General features: G+C 43.1%; 1 pseudogene; it reads right to left on the reverse strand.

The window, feature by feature from the left end:
- The window catches only part of LOC125535918, a 38,649-nt pseudogene that overhangs the window by 12,065 nt on the left and 6,720 nt on the right, over positions 1-19,864 (reverse strand).

Genomic DNA, 19,864 nt, shown 5'->3' on the forward strand with positions numbered 1-19,864 from the left:
CCGCCCGTCGACCTCCTACCTCTTCCCAGGCCACAGCTAGCGCCGCCCGCACCCCGCACTCCGCCGCCCGCATCCCGCACCCCGCCGCCCGCACAGTGCCGCCCGCATCCCGCACCCCGCCGCCCGCATCTCGCACCACGCCGCCCGCAGCTAGCGCCGCCGGCCCGCCGCCCGCACAGCCACCCCACGCGGCCGACCTCCCGCCGCCACCAGATCTAGCTGCAGGGCGTGAGGCCCCCCGTCCCCGCCCTCCCACTCGTGAGCAAGGCCAGAGAGGAAGAAATTGTTACCTTGGGTGATGACCGGAGAAGAAATGCGACGGTGACCTGGGGGCGAGCTCCTTCAATCCTTCCTCCGGGCAGGCGCGGGACGAAGCAGCGGTCTCCTTTTCGCGAGCTCACGAGCGTGGCTTGCTCGTGTATATTTCCACGCCTCGTATCGTCGTGGCCTGGGCGTGGATGTTTACACGCCCTTTTACACGAGTCGCTGGGAGCTGTTTTTTAGCTCGCATCGTGTATATTTACTATACACGTCCATATAGATGATCCACTAGAGATGCTCTGAGGTGCTGGGTTCGAGTCCCAGGCGCCCCAGCTTTTTGCCCTGTTTCCCATTTCTTATGCACACTGTCACCGCTGGGCCAAATCTCCTCCTGAGCCGCTGCACTATGTTGCAATTCAGCACAGGTATGTTTTTTTCCTTCTCTAGTTTTTAGTATTTTTCAAGTGCATTGCATATTTACATAAATGCCACTCTTTTATATTATTAATAACTAAATATCCATGCATCCAAATAAAAACATGTCATATATGTAAAATGCTTAGATTTCATGTACTTTCACAATATGCAACTTTCATCCCTGTTAAAAATATTTAAATTTCATGTTTGCATTAATTTTCATAAATGCCACGTTAAAATGGTTTATTTCATAACTTAATAGCCGTAGCTCCAAATTTAATAAACTACATATGTAACTTGTCTAGAAAAATGCATAGATTAGCATGATGCACTTACTTTGCATGTTTAACAACTCTAAAATATGTTTTAGGGCTTAACAGTACCAAATTCAAAATATGCACATGGGGATTTTCCGGATTTGTTGTTTTCGGCCCCATTTAAATTGCTTAGATAGTGTAGCTTTATTATGCTTCACCTCTTGCCATGTTAACCAACATAATATGGATGAGTAGCTTAAATGATAGAGAATTAAATAATTGTTGTGATGTTTCGTCAATATGCAACTCATTGCATATTGAGTTGCACTTAACTTCTAGTATTGTTTGTTGCACTTTGCCATGCCATGCCTCATTAAACCGGACATGCATCATACTTGGATGAGCATCATGCTATGTTTGTGTGTTGTCTGTTTACCGTGTTGTTTGCTTCTTTTCGGTTGTGCTCCTTCTCGATAGTTCCTGTTTCGTTGCGATTGTGAGGATTCGTTCGACTAAGTGGGATCGTCTTCTTCATGGACTCGTTCTTCTCCCTAGCGGGATTTCAGGCAAGATGACCGTCACCTTGGATCTCACTACTATGTTTGCTACGCTAGTTGTCTCGATGCTATCGCTATGTCACGCTACCTACCACTTGTTTATCAAGCCTCCCAAATTGCCATGATAGCCTCTAACCTTTTTACCCTTCCTAGCAGACCGTTGTTTGGCTATGTTACTGATTTGCTCAGCCCCTCTTATAGCGTTGCTAGTTGCAGGTTGTTCCATGTTGGGACATGGATATCATGGGATATAACAATATCTCTTATTTAATTAATGCATCTATATACTTGGTAAAGGCTGGAAGGCTCGGCCTTATGCCTGGTGTTTTTTTCCACTCTTGTCGCCCTAGTTTCCATCATACCGGTGTTATGTTCCTTGATTTTGCATCCCTAACACGATGAGAATTTATGGGCCCCTCTTGACAGTTCGCTTTGAGTAAAACTCTTCCAGCAAGGCCCAACATTGGTTTTAACATTTGCCATAATAATACTTGAACCTAACAATTAATTGGCATAGGGCGTCATGAACCTGAGAATTTCGACATACAGGGGGGCAGTGCTGATGGTGTTGGTCCCAAATAGAGCACCGTGCGGGACCGCCCCTAGGCAACTTGGGGTATTTGGATCATGTACGCCTCGCTCATCTGGTGTACGCTGAGAATGAGATCGTGCAACTCCTAACAGGCTAGGTTGGTGCATCAGGAGGTCTTGCTGGACTTGTTTTACCATTGTCGAAATGTCTTTTGCACAGGGATTCCGACTCTGATCGGAGGGTCCCGCGATGGAGGATTGTCTCCATGGATCGTGAGCTTGTCATGAGCTAAGTTGGGACACCCCTGCAGGGTTTAAACTTTCGAGAGCCGTGCCCGCAGTTATGTGGCAGATGGGAATTTGTTAATATCCGGTTGTAGAGGACTTGAAGTAAACTCAATTTAAAATACACCAACCGCGTGCGTAACCATGACTGTCTCTTTTCGGGGAAGTATGAGAGGAGAAAACGGTTGGGTTATGTTTGAATGTAAGTAGTTCAAGATCACTTATTGATCATTACTAGTTTGTGACCGTTTGCGTAGTTTCTCATCTTACTCTTGTATTCGTAAGTCAGCCACCATACTTTGCTTAGTCGCTGCTGCAACCTCACCACTTTACCCCTTCCTTACCCATTAAGCTTTGCTAGTCTTGATACCCATAGTAACGGGATTGTTGAGTCCTCGTGGCTCACGGTTTACTACACCAACAGTTGCAGGTACAGGTAATGCGATGATCATGACGCGAGAGCGACGTTTGCTTGTGTTGGAGTTCTTCTTCTGCTTCTTCTTCATTCAGGGGATAGGTTCCTAGTCGGCAGCTTGGGCTAGCAGGGTGGATGTCGTCTGAGCTTTTGTTTGCGTTTCATCTGTAGTCGGATGTTGTTCTATGTATGATGTATTGATGTACTCTTGTGGCATTGTATGCCTTTGGTATGTATCTCAAATATTATGTAATGGTACGATGGTATCCACCTTGCAAAAGTGTGTCAATATGCGGTTCTATCCTTGGTGGGACCTTCGAGTCCCTTTAGGATAGTGTCGCACATTGTGCGTGACAAGTTGGTATTAGATCCTCGACCGACCATAGGAGCCGTCTTGATTGATCCCTGGCTTTGTTGAGTCTAGAACAAAACTATTTTGAGTCTTAGGATTATATATATATCGGAGAGTAGGATTTTTTTTATCCTCAGCCCCCTTCGTCGCTCTGGTGAGGTCTCCTGACGTAGGTGTTTTGACCTCCCTCTCCTCATTTTCACTAAAAAATTAGGATCACACGGGTATCTTGGAGTCGTTCCGATGATTTTGTGACGAGAACATTGTTCTTGGTGCCTCCTGTCATTTAGGGGTTATGGCAGTGTCCCGGGGAGTTGAGCTTCGAGGTGTTGTCGTCACAATTCTATTGTTGCAGTTCCGGTATACCTGAGTTTTTCGCCGACATCGAAAATCTCTTATATGCAGTTAGTGGTGAGATAACCTCGACGCCACCCAGTACTAGGGCGGGAGTTCGGGAGTATTGCCACAGCTCGTATATCGGATGCTTTTCGAAGGTTGAGGTGCATGATTTCTGGAGTTTTCTTGGTTATGTGTTGACGGATGGATACAGTTGGAGCGTAGGGCTTGTTAGTTGTGTGATATATTTTGTGCCTCCCTGTATCCCCAATACCAGATTGCATAACCAGAAAGTTCCGGGAGTTAATAGGTGGGAATTCAAGTATCACATAGGATATCTTTCCAACAGACACATGATATGATATGGGGTCTATCATATGTTTGTTCCGGCTTATTCTGTAAGCCAATCCTTTGTTTTGTGTTGGTCTGTGGTAGTTGAGTTGATTCAATGTCAGGTGTTGACTCCATACCTTCCCTAAGCGGTGTTCTCATATTTCTATGAGGATGCTAATCCTTCTTGCTTATCGAGATTTTCATGTCAATTCTTTTCCAATAGGTTCACTTCTCGTCAAGATGATCTTATCATTTTCCCCATTCGCGAGATCAATTCTAAGTTTTCTCAACGGTGTTTGTTTCATCCGTCCCAAGTTGTCTTTGTTTTCCCGCCCTCCCACCCAATTTCTTCAATGATTCAGATTTCATAATCATGTATCCTTTTATTTATGAGAAGTATCTTCAGTCTTTTCTTTCAATGTTTTACCCGGTGTTTCAAGTTCGTCATTCTTCACTCATTTTCTTCTCCGGTGGATTAATTTTAGGCTTCGGTGTTGATCATACCTCTTCCTTTTGTTTCACATATTTTCCCATGCGAGTTTCTTATCCAAGGCTCTCTTATTTATTCACCTCTCCTAGTTCATACTCGGAGTGTTGAAGATATCTCGGAAGATTTGCGTTTCCATTCTCAATCCGTTCAAGTTATTTTGAGGTTGTTACCTCATTCAAGCCATTTAATTCTATCGGTGCAATCTCTCTTTAAAAGTCACTTCAACGGTTTTTCTTCTAAATGGGCCCTAGCCCACAGGTCTTTTCCCAGGATCTTACCTAACTCTTCTAATTTTCCCGGAGCTTTCTCAAATTCCTTTTTGAAGTTTGACGTAAGAATGGATTTCATCAATCATATGTCTTTCTCCAAGATCTTTCAAATTCTTTTCATCGTTGATTCAACCTTTCTACTCCTCATTCCGGAGTGCCTCAATAATTCATGGTGGTGTTTCTCATCGTCATTCTTAGATTTTAAAGACCGAAGAAGAGTTTCTCTTAGATCTTGTCCGTTCTCTCAAAGATTCATGGTTCTAGCTTTATGCCATCCTCTCATAATTGTTTTCAATTGTGAGAATTCATGTCACCCATTCGGAGAAAGTCAGAAGTCTTTTCAGTTTGATTCTCTGGAGCCCATCATCTCAGAATTATTCATTCTCAGCTTTCAGCTCTCGTTCTCCAAATCTAACCGGTGCATAGCTCAAGTATTCCTTAGTCAGCTCGTGATCTCTTCATTCTCTTGTATCTAAATTTCCCTAGGTATGTTCGTTCGTTTTCTAACTCTTCCTGGTGAATTGTGCCGTTGCTACGTTCATTTTCAATTCTTATGGTGGTTCTTTCAAGATTCCCCTTCTCTTTATCATATCAATTCATTTGTTATTTTCAAATCCTATCGGTGGTTCATTGAAGACCTTCCCAAGATTGGCTATATCTCTTCAATATTTTCAAGAAGAATAAGTAGTACGCCAAATCCATTGCTTGTCGTCAATTTAAATTGATGAAGGAAACGCATAACATAATTCTTATTCTTGTTTCATCCAAGTGATTTAATCCCTTCTTCCGCAGTTTGTTCATGATGAGCATCATGCCATCCTTGTTTGTTTTGCCATGCCTCATTTAACCGGACATGCATCATACTTGGTTGAGCATCATGCCATGTTTATGTGTTGTGTGTTTACCATGTTGTTTGCTTCTTTCCGATTGTGCTCCTTCTGGATAGTTCCTATTTCGTTGCGATTGTGAGGATTCGTCGACTACGTGGGATCGTCTTCTTCATGGACTCGTTCTTCTCCCTAGAGGGATTTCAGGCAAGATGACCGTCACCTTGGGTCTCACTACTATCTTTGCTTTGCTAGTTGTCTCGATGCTATCGCTATGTCGCGCTACCTACCACTTGTTTATCGAGCCTTCCAAATTGCCATGATAGCCTCTAACCTTTTCCACCATCCTAGCAAACCGTTGTTTCTCTATGTTACTGCTTTGCTCAACCTCCGCCGTCACCAAGAACCTCGCCGGAGAACCATGTCCCGCTCCTGGAACCGCTCGTCTCCGTCGCCTGCCACCACTCTGAACATGCGCCTCCGTAGTCTCTGCATCTCGTGTGTGTGTGAGCGCACGCCTGTGCCCGCATGAGGGCCGCATCGCGTTGACTGAGGCCCAGCAGCGTTCTTCGTTCCCCAGGCCGCCCCTTCTTCCTCAATCGGGCCAAGGCCCATGGTGAGGCAACCCCCCCCCAGTGCCTCTTTTTTCCCCATCCTTTGGCCCAGCTAGTTCCGGCCCGTGTATGTTTTTTTCCAGCGCCTGGGAATTTGCTAATTAATCCAGTAAAACAAATTTGTAAAAAAAACCTCAGCTTCATGCATTGAATAGCTAAATAACCGTGCTTCAGTTTAAAATGATCTAAATATGAAAAATGCATAGAATTTTGTGTAGATTAAGAATTTGCAACTTTCATGAATGTTTGACATGTTTAAAATGTTGTTTGGTTAAATTTTCTCATATGCCATGTTAAAATGTTTTAATTCATGACTACATAACCATAGCTCCAAACCTAACAAACTTTATATCTAAATGGGGTAGAAAATGCCTAGTTTAACATGGTGCACTCCTCTTGCATGTTTAACAACTCTAAAATATGGTTTAGGGCAGAGCAGTACCAAACCTAAAATATGCATATGAGGAGTTTACGGACTTGTTGTTTGTTGTTCCGGAATCATTTAAACTTGCCTAGATAGGTAGTTTTCATTTGCTTCACCTCTTCCCATGTTAATCAACATTTAACATTGTTGGGTACATAAACAAGAGTGAGCTAAATAATTGATGTGGTGTTCCGTTATGACGCCCCGAGACCGATGTGCCAGGTGTCTCCCAGTAATTCGCCGTCGTGCCATGTCATTCGCTTGCGTGTTGCATCTTGCCATGTCATCATGTGCATTGCATCATCATGTTTTCAAAACTTGCATTCGTCCGGGTCTCCCAGTTCTCTTCGTTGTCCGTTCTAAGCCCAGACACACTTGCACGCGCCCGTGGCATGTCCGAAATATTATTTTATAAGTGGCCGGAAAATGTTCTCAGATGGGGTTGAAAGTTGGCATGCGGTCTTATTTTAGTGTAGGCCGTCTGCCAAGTTTCATCACTTTCGGAGTCCGTTTGACACCCCATCGGATAACTATAGTGGCAGTATAGCCGGTCTATCGTCGGACATTTCGGTCTCCGAAGCAGTCGTCGGGCCTCTCTCTCTTCTCTTCTCTCAGCCCACAACTAGCTCTCTCAGCCCCCCTTCGATCGAAACCACCGGATCGCGATCGGACGCTCCGAAACACTCTCAAAACCCCTCCAAACCCTAATCCTAACCCCCCTGGCCTATATAAACCACCTCCCCTTCCATTTTGGGCAGCTACCTACCCCTCCTCCTATAATTCCGCGCCCCTAATCAGCAGCCGCCGCCTCCACCTCGTTTTCCGGCGCCGCCCTGATACGTCTCCAACGTATCTATAATTTTTGATTGCTCCATGCTATATTATCTACTGTTTTGGACTATATTGGGCTTTATTTTCCACTTTTATATTATTTTTGGGACTAACCTATTAACCGGAGGCCCAGCCCAGAATTGTTGTTTTTTGCCTATATCAGTGTTTCGAAGAAACGGAATATCAAACGGAGTCCAAATGGAATAAAATCTTCAGGAACGTGATTTTCTCACCGAACGTGGTCCAAGAGACTTGGACCCTACTCCAAGGAGTCAAAGAGGAGGTCACGAGGGTGGGCCCCCCCCTAGGGCGCGCCCCCTGCCTCGTGGGCCCCTCGGTGCTCCACCGACGTACTCCTTCCTCCTATATGTACATACATACCCCCAAATGATCAGAACAGGAGCCAAAAACCTAATTCCACCGTCGCAACTTTCTGTATCCATGAGATCCCATCTTGGGGCCTGTTCCGGAGCTCCGCCAGAAGAGAGCCGTCATCACGGAGGGCTTCTACATCATCATAGCCCCTCCGATGAAGTGTGAGTAGTTTACCTCAGACCTTCGGGTCCATAGTTAGTAGCTAGATGGCTTCTTCTCTCTTTTTGGATCTCAATACAAAGTTCTCCCCCTCTCTTGTGGAGATCTATTCGATGCAATCTTCTTCTTTTTGCGGTGTGTTTGTTGAGACCGATGAATTGTGGGTTTATGATCAAGTCTATCTATGAATAATATTTGAATCTTCTCTGAATTCTTTTATGTATGATTGGTTATCTTTGCAAGTCTCTTCGAATTATCCGTTTGGTTTGGCCAACTAGATTGGTAGTTCTTGCCATGGGAGAAGTGCTTAGCTTTGGGTTCGATCTTGTGGTGTCCTTTCCTAGTGACAGAAGGGGCAGCAAGGCACGTATTGCATCGTTGCCATCGAGGATAACAAGATGGGGTTTATTTCATATTGCATGAATTTATCTCTCTACATCATGTCATCTTGCTTAAGGTGTTACACTGTTTTTAACTTAATACTCTAGATGCATGCTGGATAGCGGTCGATGAGTGGAGTAATAGTAGTAGATGCAGAATCGTTTCGGTCTACTTGTCACGGAAGTGATGCCTATATACATGATCATGCCTAGATATTCTCATAACTACGCTCAATTCTGTCAATTGCTCAATAGTAATTTGTTCACCCACCGTAGAATACTTATGCTCTTGAGAGAAGCCACTAGTGAAACCTATGGCCCCCGGGTCTATTCTCATCATATCAATCTCCATCACTTTAATCTTGCTTTGCTTTTTTACTTTGCCTTTACTTTTTACTTTACATCTTTATACCAAAAATATTATATCTATCAGATCTCACTCTCGTAAGTGACCATGAAGCGATTGACAACCCCTAATCGCGTTGGTTGCGAGTAGCTATCGCTTTGTGCAGGTACGAGGGACTTGAGTGTGGCCTCCTACTGGATTGATACCTTGGTTCTCAAAAACTGAGGGAAATACTTACGCTACTCTGCTGCATCATCCCTTCCTCTTCGGGGAAAACCAACGCAAGCTCAAGACATAGCAAGAAGGATTTCTGGCGCCGTTGACGGGGAGTCTGCGCAAAAGTCAACATACCAAGTACCCATCACAATCCCTATCTCTCGCATTACATTATTTGCCATTTGCCTCTCATTTTCCTCTCCCCCACTTCACCCTTGCTGTTTTATTCGCCCTCTCTCTCTCTCTATCCTCCCTCTCTATTTGCTTCCTTTTGCCCGTTTGCTCTTATTTGCTCGTGTGCTAGTTTGCTTGTTTGTCGCGATGGCTCAAGATACTACCAAATTGTGTGACTTCACCAATACCAATAATAATGATTTCCTTAGCACTCCAATTGCTCCTCTTACCGATGCTGAATCTTGTGAAATTAATACTGCTTTGTTGAATCTTGTTATGAAAGATCAATTCGCCGGCCTTCCTAGTGAAGATGCCGCTACTCATCTGAATAGCTTTGTTGATTTATGTGATATGCAAAAGAAAAGAGATGTCGATAATGATGTTGTTAAATTGAAGCTATTTCCTTTTTCGCTTAGAGATCGTGCTAAAGCTTGGTTTTCGTCTTTGCCTAAGAATAGTATTGATTCTTGGAACAAGTGCAAAGATGCTTTTATCTCTAAGTATTTCCCTCCCGCTAAGATCATCTCTCTTAGAAATGATATTATGAATTTTAAGCAACTTGATCATGAACATGTTGCACAAGCTTGGGAGAGAATGAAATTAATGATACGTAATTGCCCTACTCATGGTTTGAATTTGTGGATGATTATACAAAAAATTTATGCCGGATTGAATTTTGCTTCTAGAAATCTTTTAGATTCGGCCACGGGAGGTACTTTTATGGAAATCACTTTAGGAGATGCTACTAAACTCCTAGATAATATTATGGTTAATTATTCTCAATGGCATACTGAAAGATCTTCTAATAAAAAAGTGCATGTGATAGAAGAAATCAATGTTTTGAGTGGAAAGATGGATGAACTTATCAAATTATTTGCTACTAAGAGTGTCTCTTCTGATCCTAATGATATGCCTTTGTCTACTTTGATTGAGAATAACAATGAATCGATGGATGTAAATTTTGTTGGTAGGAATAATTTTGGTAACAACGCTTATAGAGGGAATTTTAATCCTAGGCCATATCCTAGTAATCCTTCTAATAATTATGGGGATTCCTACAAAAACTCTTATGGAAATTATAATAAGATGCCCTCTGAATTTGAGAATAGTGTTAAAGAGTTTATGAATTCACAAAAGAATTTTAATGCTTTGCTTGAAGAGAAATTGCTTAAAGTTGATGATTTGGCTAGAAACGTTGATAGAATTTCTCTTGACATTGATTCTTTAAAGCTTAGATCTATTCCTCCTAAGCATGATATCAATGAGTCTCTCAAAGCCATGAGAATTTCCATTGAGGAGTGCAAGGAAAGAACTGCTAGGATGCGTGCTTCCAAAGATGCCTTTATTAAAGCGTGGTCTTCCAATTCCTATGAAAATCAAGATGAAGATCTAAAAGTTATTGATGTGTCTCCTATTAAATCTTTGTTTTGCAATATAAATCTTGATGAAACTGAATATGATCTTCCTTTACCTAGAAGGCGTTCTAAAAATTCGGAGTATTTAGATCTTAATGATGAAATCGATGAAAGTGGGATTGAAAGAAATAAAAATCTAGATGTTGCTAAACCCACTATATTGGATTTCAAGGAATTCAATTATGAAATGTGCTCTTTAATTTATTGTATTTCCTTTTTGCAATCCGTGCTAAATTCTCCACATGCTTATAGTCAAAATAAAGCCTTCACCGAACATATTATTGATGCCTTGATGCAATCTTATGAAGAAAAATTTGAGTTGAAAGTTTCTATCCCTAGAAAACTCTATGATGAGTGGGAACCAACTATTAATAAAATTAAAGATCATGAGTTTTATGCTTTGTGTGATTTGGGTGCTAGTGTCTCCACTATTCCCAAAACTTTGTGTGATTTGCTAGATTTCCGCAATTTTGATGATTGCTCTCTAAACTTGCATATCGCGGATTCTACTATTAAGAAACCTATGGGAAGGATTAATGATGTTCTTATTGTTGCAAATAGGAATTATGTTCCCGTAGATTTCATTGTTCTTGATATAGATTGCAATCCTTCTTGCCCTATTATTCTTGGTAGACCTTTCCTTAGAACGGTTGGTGCGATTATTGATATGAAGGAAGGGAATATTAGATTTCAATTTCCATTAAAAAGGGCATGGAACACTTTCCAAGAAATAAAATAAAATTACCATATGAAACTATCATGAGATCCACTTATGGATTGCCTACCAAAGATGGCAATACCTAGATCTATCCTCGCTTTTATGCCTAGCTAGGGGCGTTAAACGATAGCGCTTGTTGGGAGGCAACCCAATTTTATTTTTATTCCTTGCCTTTTGCTCCTGCTTAGTAATAAATAAATTATTTAGCCTCTATTTTGGTTCTGTTTTTTGTGTTTAATTAGTGTTTGTGCCAAGTAGAACCGTTGGGAAGACTTGGGGAAAGTCTTGTTGAACTTGCTGTAAAAAACAGAAACTTTAGCATTCACGAGAACTTCTCTCATTTTTATTTGAAGAGTTATATTTAGTTAATTATTTTTGAAGATGATTAATAGATAAATTCCTCACGTCCAGCAATTTATTTTAGAATTTTTAGGGTTCCAGATCTTGCGCTAGCTACAGATTACTACAGACTGTTCTGTTTTTGACAGATTCTGTTTTCGTGTGTTGTTTGCTTATTTTGATGAATCTATGGCTAGTAAAATAGTTTATAATCCATAGAGAAGTTGGGATACAGTAGGTTTAACACCAATATAAATAAAGAATGAGTTCATTACAGTACCTTGAAGTGGTCTTTTGTTTTCTTTCGCTAATGGAGCTCACGAGTTTTCTATTTTGAGTTTTGTGTTGTGAAGTTTTCAAGTTTTGGGTGAATTCTTTTGATGGATTATGGAACAAGGAGTGGCAAGAGCCTAAGCTTGGGGATGCCCATGGCACCCCCAAGATAATCCAAGGACACCAAGAAGTCAAAGCTTGGGGATGCCCCGGAAGGCATCCCCTCTTTCGTCCACTTCCATCGGTAATTTACTTGGAGCTATATTTTTATTCACCAACATGATATGTGTTTTGCTTGGAGCGTCTTGTATTATTTGTGTCTTTGTGTCTTAGTATGCCACAATCATCCTTGATGTACACACCTTTTGAGAGAGACATACATGAGTTAAAATTTGATAGAATACTCTATGTGCTTCACTTATATCTTTTGAGCTAAATAGTTTTGCTCTATGTGCTTCACTTATATCTTTTGAGCGTTATAATTTTGCTCTATGTGCTTCACTTAGATATTTTAGAGCATGGTGGTGGATCTTTTTTAAAGAAACTATTGATCTCTCATGCTTCACTTAAATTATTTTGAGAGTCTCTTAATAGCATGGTAATTTGCTTAATAATAATATGCTTGGTATTCAAGATTTGTGAAACTTTCTTTTGAGTGTGTTGAATACTAAGAAAAGATTGAAGCTTGATAATTGTTTTGAGATATGGAGGTGATAATATTAAAGTCATGCTAGTTGAGTAGTTGTGAATTTAAAGAATACTTGTGTTAAAGTGTGTGATTCCTGTAGCATGCACGTATGGTGAACCGTTATGTGATGAAGTCGGAGCATGATTTATTTATTGATTGTCTTCCTTATGAGTGGCGGTCGGGGACGAGCGATGGTCTTTTCCTACCAATCTATCCCCCTAGGGGCATGCGCGTAATACTTTGCTTTGATAACTTCTAGATTTTTGCAATAAGTATATGAGTTCTTTATGACTAATGTTGAGTCCATTGATCATACGCACTCTCACCCTTCCACCTTTGCTAGCCTCTCTAATACCGCGCACCTTTCACCGGTATCATACACCTACCATATACCTTCCTCAAAACAGCCACCGTACCTACCTATTATGGCATTTCCATAGCCATTCCGAGATATATTGCCATGCAACTTTCCACCATCTAGTTCATCATGACACATTCATCATTGTCATATTGCTTAGCATGATCATGTAGTTGACATAGTATTTGTGGCAAAGCCACCGTTCATAATTTCTTCATACTTGTCACTCTTGATTCATTGCATATCCCGGTACACCGCTGGAGGCATCCATATACAGTCATACTTTGTCTTAGAATCGAGTTGTAATCATTGAGTTTTAAATAAATAAAAGTGTGATGATCATCATTTAATAGAGCATTGTCCCAAAAAAAAGAGAAAGGCTAAAGAAAAAATGGCCCAAAAAAAGAGAAACTAAATAAAAAGGGGCAATGCTACTATCCTTTTACCACACTTGTGCTTCAAAGTAGCACCATGATCTTCATAGTAGAGAGTCTCTCATGTTATCACTTTCATATACTAGTGGGAATTTTACATTATAGAACTTGGCTTGTATATTCCAATGATGGACTTCCTCAAATTGCCCTAGGTCTTCATGAGCAAGCAAGTTGGATGCACACCCACTAGTTTCTTTTGTTGAGCTTTCATACATTTATAGCTCTAGTGCATCCGTTGCATGGCAATCCCTACTCACTCACATTGATATCTATTGATGGGCATCTTCATAGCCCGTTGATACGCCTAGTTGATGTGAGACTATCTTCCCCTCCTTTTTGTCTTCTCCACAACCACCATTCTATTCCACCTATAGTGCTATATCCATGGCTCACGCTCATGTATTGTGTGAAGATTGAAAAAGTTTTGAAAAAGTTAGAGTATGAAACAATTGCTTGGCTTGTCATCGGGGTTGTGCATGATTTAAATACTTTGTGTGGTGAAGATGGAGCATAGCCAGACTATATGATTTTGTAGGGATAACTTTCTTTGGCCATGTTATTTTGAGAAGACATAATTGCTTTGTTAGTATGCTTGAAGTATTATTATTTTGATGTCAATATAAACTTTTGTCTTGAATCTTTTGAATCTGAATATTCATATCACAATTAAGAAGATTTGTATTGAAATTATGCCAAGTAGCACTCCGCATCAAAAATTCTCTTTTTATCAGTTCCCTGCTCGAGGACGATCAGGAATTAAGCTTGGGGATGCCAGATACGTCTCCAACGTATCTATAATTTTTGATTGCTCCATGCTATATTATCTACTGTTTTGCACTATATTGGGCTTTATTTTCCACTTTTATATTATTTTTGGGACTAACCTATTAACCGGAGGCCCAGCCCAGAATTGCTATTTTTTGCCTATTTCAGTGTTTCGAAGAAACGGAATATCAAACGGAGTCCAAACGGAATAAAATCTTCGGGAACGTGATTTTCTCACCGAACGTGATCCAGGAGACTTGGACCCTACTCCAAGGAGTCAAAGAGGAGGTCGCGAGGGTGGGGGGCGCCCCCCCTAGGGCGCGCCCCCCTGCCTCGTGGGCCCCTCGGTGCTCCACCGACGTACTCCTTCCTCCTATATATACATACGTACCCCCAAACGATCACAACAGGAGCCAAAAACCTAATTCCACCGCCGCAACTTTCTGTATCCACGAGATCCCATCTTGGGGCCTGTTCCGGAGCTCCGCCGGAAGAGGGCGGTCATCACGGAGGGCTTCTACATCATCATAGCCCCTCCGATGAAGTGTGAGTAGTTTACCTCAGACCTTCGGGTCCATAGTTAGTAGCTAGATGGCTTCTTCTCTCTTTTTGGATCTCAATACAAAGTTCTCCCCCTCTCTTGTGGAGATCTATTCGATGTAATCTTCTTCTTTTTGCGGTGTGTTTGTTGAGACCGATGAATTGTGGGTTTATGATCAAGTCTATCTATGAATAATATTTGAATCTTCTCTGAATTATTTTATGTATGATTGGTTATCTTTGCAAGTCTCTTCGAATTATCCGTTTGGTTTGGCCAACTAGATTGGCAGTTCTTGCCATGGGAGAAGTGCTTAGCTTTGGGTTCGATCTTGCGGTGTCCTTTCCCAGTAACAGAAGGGGCAGCCAGGCATGTATTGCAACGTTGCCATCGAGGATAACAAGATGGGGTTTATTTCATATTGCATGAATTTATCTCTCTACATCATGTCATCTTGCTTAAGGCGTTACTCTATTTTTAACTTAATAGTCTAGATGCATGCTGGATAGCGGTCGATGAGTGGAGTAATAGTAGTAGATGCAGAATCACTTCGGTCTACTTGTCACGGACGTGATGCCTATATACATGATCATGCCTAGATATTCTCATAACTACGCTCAATTCTGTCAATTTCTCAACAGTAATTTGTTCACCCACCGTAGAATACTTATGCTCTTGAGAGAAGCCACTAGTGAAACCTATGGCCCCCGGGTCTATTCTCATCATATCAATCTCCATCACTTTAATCTTGCTTTGCTTTTTACTTTGCCTTTACTTTTTACTTTGCATCTTTATACCAAAAATACCAAAAATATTATATCTATCAGATCTCACTCTCGTAAGTGACCGTGAAGGGATTGACAACCCCTAATCGCGTTGGTTGCGAGTAGCTATCGCTTTGTGCAGGTACGAGGGACTTGAGCGTGGCCTCCTACTAGATTGATACCTTGGTTCTCAAAAACTGAGGGAAATACTTATGCTACTCTATTGCATCATCCCTTCCTCTTCGGGGAAAACCAACGCAAGCTCAAGACGTAGCACGCCCAGTCGCACCCTGCCACTTGGCGTCGCCGCCCCCGCGCCCCGGACCAATCTTGGCGCGCCACGTCGCCCTGCGCGCCGCTCCAGCCAACCAAGGCCCTCCACCTGTCCCTGCCACGTCTCCCCACACCTCCCCGCCGCGTAGGCCCGTGCCAGGCCCGCCCGGGCCCCAATCTGGGCCCGAGGCGCCCGCACCATGCCGCCGCCTCACCGATCGGGAGGAGCCCCGATCCACGCAGCTCTCCGCAACCTCCCACCGGCGACCCCGTTCCCCACCGTTGGACTCCGTCGGCGCCTTCCCGGACGTCCCTCGTCACTCCGCCGCCGGCGAGCACCAACCCAGGTCACGCCGCCCGCCTCCTTCTCCTTTCCTGACTGGATCTCTCCCACCTCACCCAATCTCTCTCTCTCTCTCCAGGGCGTCGTTCGTCGCATTTGGAGCCTCCACGAGCGCCGCCGGCCACCTCCGACACCGGATCCGGCTTCCCCAGTCCTGGATTTGTCCATTCCTGCCGGTACCGCCTCGCCCCACCGCCTCAGGCCACCATCGCTCCCTGCCGCCGCCACCATGGCTCGCCTCGGCCTCGACGGGAGGTCGGGGACGAGATCCTCCTCGCGTGGGCCGCCTCCCCTTCGCCCGATCCAGCCCAGCCGCGTGGGCCTCTCCATCTGCAGCCCAGCAACCGGCCTGCCTGGGCCTCTCCACCAACCGACTGGGCCTGGCCCAGCTGGGTGAGCAGCCCCAGCCTCCCGTGTGCACCTCTGGGCTTGCCAGTTTCGGCCCGTTCCATTTTTTTCTGGCCTATGTGATTTTGCTAATTATCCGGAGAAACCAGTTTTGCAGTATAGCCCCTAAACTTCATGCATTTAATAACTTCACAACCGTGCATCGGATGTAAATAACTTATATATGAAAAATGCTTAGAATCTTGTCTAGTTTCCTAATATCCAACTTTCAACTATGTTTGAAATGTTTAACTTGCTGTTTGCATTAATTTGCTCATATGCCATGTTAAAATGCTTTATTTCATAACTAATTAACCGTAGCTCCATTTTAAATAAATTTTATATGTATATGGGGTAGACAAATGCCTAGTTTAACATGGTGACCTTACTTTGCATGTTCAACAACTCTAAAATTATGTTTAGGGCAGAATAGTACCAAATCTAATATATGCAGATGAGGAGTTTCCGGACTTGTTATTTTGTTGTTCCGGCCTCATTTAAACTTGCCTAGATAGGTAGTTTTCTTTTGCTTCACCTCTTGCCATGTTAATCAACATTTAATATTGTTGGGTACATAAACGAGATCGAACTAAATAACTTGAATGTGGTGTTTCGTCAATATGCAACGGAGTTGCATGTTGAGCTCCACTTAATTTGTAGGATTGTTTGTGCATTTTTCCATGCCATGCCTCATTAAACCGGACATGCAACATACTTGGTTGTGCATCATGCCATGTTTATGTGGTGGTTGTTTACTATGTTGTTTGCTTCTTTTCGGGTTACTTCTCGCGTTAGCTTCGGTTTCGTTCCGGAGTTGTGAGGATCCGTTCATCTATGTCTGTTTATCTTCTTCATGGACTCGTTCTTCTTCCTTGCGGGATCTTGGGCAAGATGACCATACCCTCGAAATCACTTCTATCTTTGCTTGCTAGTTGATCGCTCTATTGCTATGCCGCGATACCTACCACTTGCTTTATCATGCCTCCCATATTACCATGTCAAGCCTCTAATCCACCTTTCCTAGCAAACCGTTGTTTGGCTATGTTACCGCTTGCTCAGCCCCTCTTATAGCGTTGCTAGTTGCAGGTGAAGATAAAGTTTGTTCCATGTTTGGAACATGGATATGTTGGGATATCACAATATCTCTTATTTAATTTAATGCATCTATATACTTGGTAAAGGGTGCAAGGCTCGGCCTTATGCCTGGTGTTTTGTTCCACTCTTGCCGCCCTAGTTTCCGTCATACCGGTGTTATGTTCCTTGATTTTGCGTTCCTTACACGATTGGGTGTTATGGGGACCCCTTGACAGTTCGCTTTGAATAAAACTCCTCCAGCAAGGCCCAACCTTGGTTTTACCATTTGCCTCACCACGAGCTACCTTTTCCCTTGGGAGTCGCGCTCCCAAGGGTCATCTTTATTTTAGCCCCCATGGGCCAGTGCTTGTCTAAGTGTTGGTCCGAACTAGAGTCCTTTGCAGCGCCACCTCGGGGAAATTTGAGGGCTGGTTTTAGTTGTACGGAGCGCTCATCCGGTGTTGCCCTGAGAACGAGATATGTGCAGCTCCTATCGCGATGTCGGCACATCGGGCCGTCTTGCTGGTCTTATTTTACCATTGTCGAAAAGTCTTATAACCGGGATTCCGAGCCTGGTTGGGTCTTCCTGGGAGAAGGAATATCCTTCGTTGACCGTGAGAGCTTGTGATGGGCTAAGTTGGGACACCACTACAGGGTTTTGAACTTTCGAAAGTCATGCCCGCTGTTATGGGCAGATGGGAATTTGTTAATATCCGGTTGTAGAGAACTTGAAACTTATCTTAATTAAAATGCATCAACCGCGTGTGTAGTCGTGATGGTCTCTTTCCGGCGGAGTCCGGGAAGTGAACACGGTTTTGGTGTTATGTTTGAACGTAAGTAGTTTCAGGATCACTTCTTGATCACTTCTAGTTTCACAACCGTTGCTTTGCTTCTCTTCTCGCTCTCATTTGTGTATTTTAGCCACCATATATGCTAGTGCTGGCTGCAGCTCCACCTCATTACCCCTTTCCTACCCATAAGCTTTAAATAGTGTTGATCTCGAGGGTGTGAGATTGCTGAGTCCCCGTGACTCACGGATTACTTCCAAAATAGTTGCGGGTGCCGATGATGCCAGTGCAGGTGACGCAACCCAGCTCGAGTGGGAGCTCGATGAAGATCATATTCGTTGTGTTGTTTCGTTTCCAGTTGATCAGTAGTGGAGCCCAGTCGGGGCGATTGGAGATCTAGCATTAGGGGTGGTCTTCTTTTATTTTGGTTCCGTAGTCGGACCTTGATTGTATTCTGAATGATGTAATGCTATATTTATGTATTGTGTGAAGTGGCGACTTTAAGCCTACTCTTTATCCCTTTCTTATTCAGTACATGGGATGTGTAAAGATTACCCCTCTTTCGACATGCCTACTATGCGGTTATGCCTCTAAGTCGTGCTCCGACACATGGGAGATATAGCTACATCGTGGGTGTTACAAATTGGTAATCAGAGCCTTCCCTGACTTAGGAGCCCCCTGCTTGATCGAATCGCTGACGTTGTTGAGTCTAGAAAAATGTTTTGAGTCTTATAGGATTATATATATCAGAGAGTAGGATTCTTTTTACTCCTTAGTCCCTTCGTCGCTGTGGTGAGGCCTCCTGGCGTATAGTTTTTACTCTTCTCTTCTCAAATTTCACTATAAAAATTTAGGATCACGCGGGTATCTTGGAATCGTTCCGATGGTTTTGTGACGAGAACATTGTTCTTGGTGCCTCCTGACATTTAGGGGTTGTGGCAGTGTCCCGGGGAGTTGAGCTCCGAGGTGTTGTCGTCACAATTTTATCGCTGCAGTTCTGGAATACCTGAGTTCGCCGACATCGAAAATCTCTTTTATGCAGTTGTCGGTGAGATATCCTTGACGCCACCCAGTACTGGGGCGGGAGTTCGGGAGTATTGCCATAACTCGTATAACGGATGCTTTTCGAAGGTTGAGGTAAACGATTTTCGAAGGTTTCTTGGTTATGCTTTGAAGGATGGATACAGCTAGATGTAGGATTTGCTAGTTTTGAGTGAGATATTATGCTTCCCCTGTATCCCCAACACCTGATTGCATAACCAGATAGTTTCGGGAGTCTATAAGTGGGAATTCAAGTATATCCTAGAATATCTTTCCAACAGACACATGATACGATATGGGATCTATCATATGTTTGTCTAAGTGGTGTTCTCATATTTCTATGTGGATGCTAATCCTTCTTGATCATCGAGATTTTCATGTCAATCCTTTTCAACCGGCGTGTTTCTCTTCAAGTGGATCCGATCATTTTCAACATCGGCAAGATCAATTCTAAGTTCTCTCAATGGTGTTTGTTTCATACGTCTCCAAGTTGCCTTTGTTTTCCCGCCCACCCACCCTTTTTCTTCAAGGACTCAAAGTTCTTATTCAAGTATCCTTTTACTGATGGGAAGTCTCTCCATTCCTTTCCGTCAATGTTCTTATCCGGTGATTCTCAAGAAGATACTAACGGAGCTTCAAGTTCGTCACTCTTCACTCATTTTCTTGTCCAGTGGGTTCAAATCAAGCTTTTGGTGTTGATCATATCCCTTTTCCTCGTTTCAAATGCTTTCTCATGCCGGTGCACCTCTTAATCATCCACTCCTCGCTATTCATTTGTTCTAGAGTGCTAAAGATATCTCGAAGATTCGTGCTTCCA

This window comes from Triticum urartu, chromosome 2 (genome assembly GCF_003073215.2).
Source record: "Triticum urartu cultivar G1812 chromosome 2, Tu2.1, whole genome shotgun sequence".
NCBI classification, from domain to species: Eukaryota; Viridiplantae; Streptophyta; class Magnoliopsida; order Poales; family Poaceae; genus Triticum; species Triticum urartu.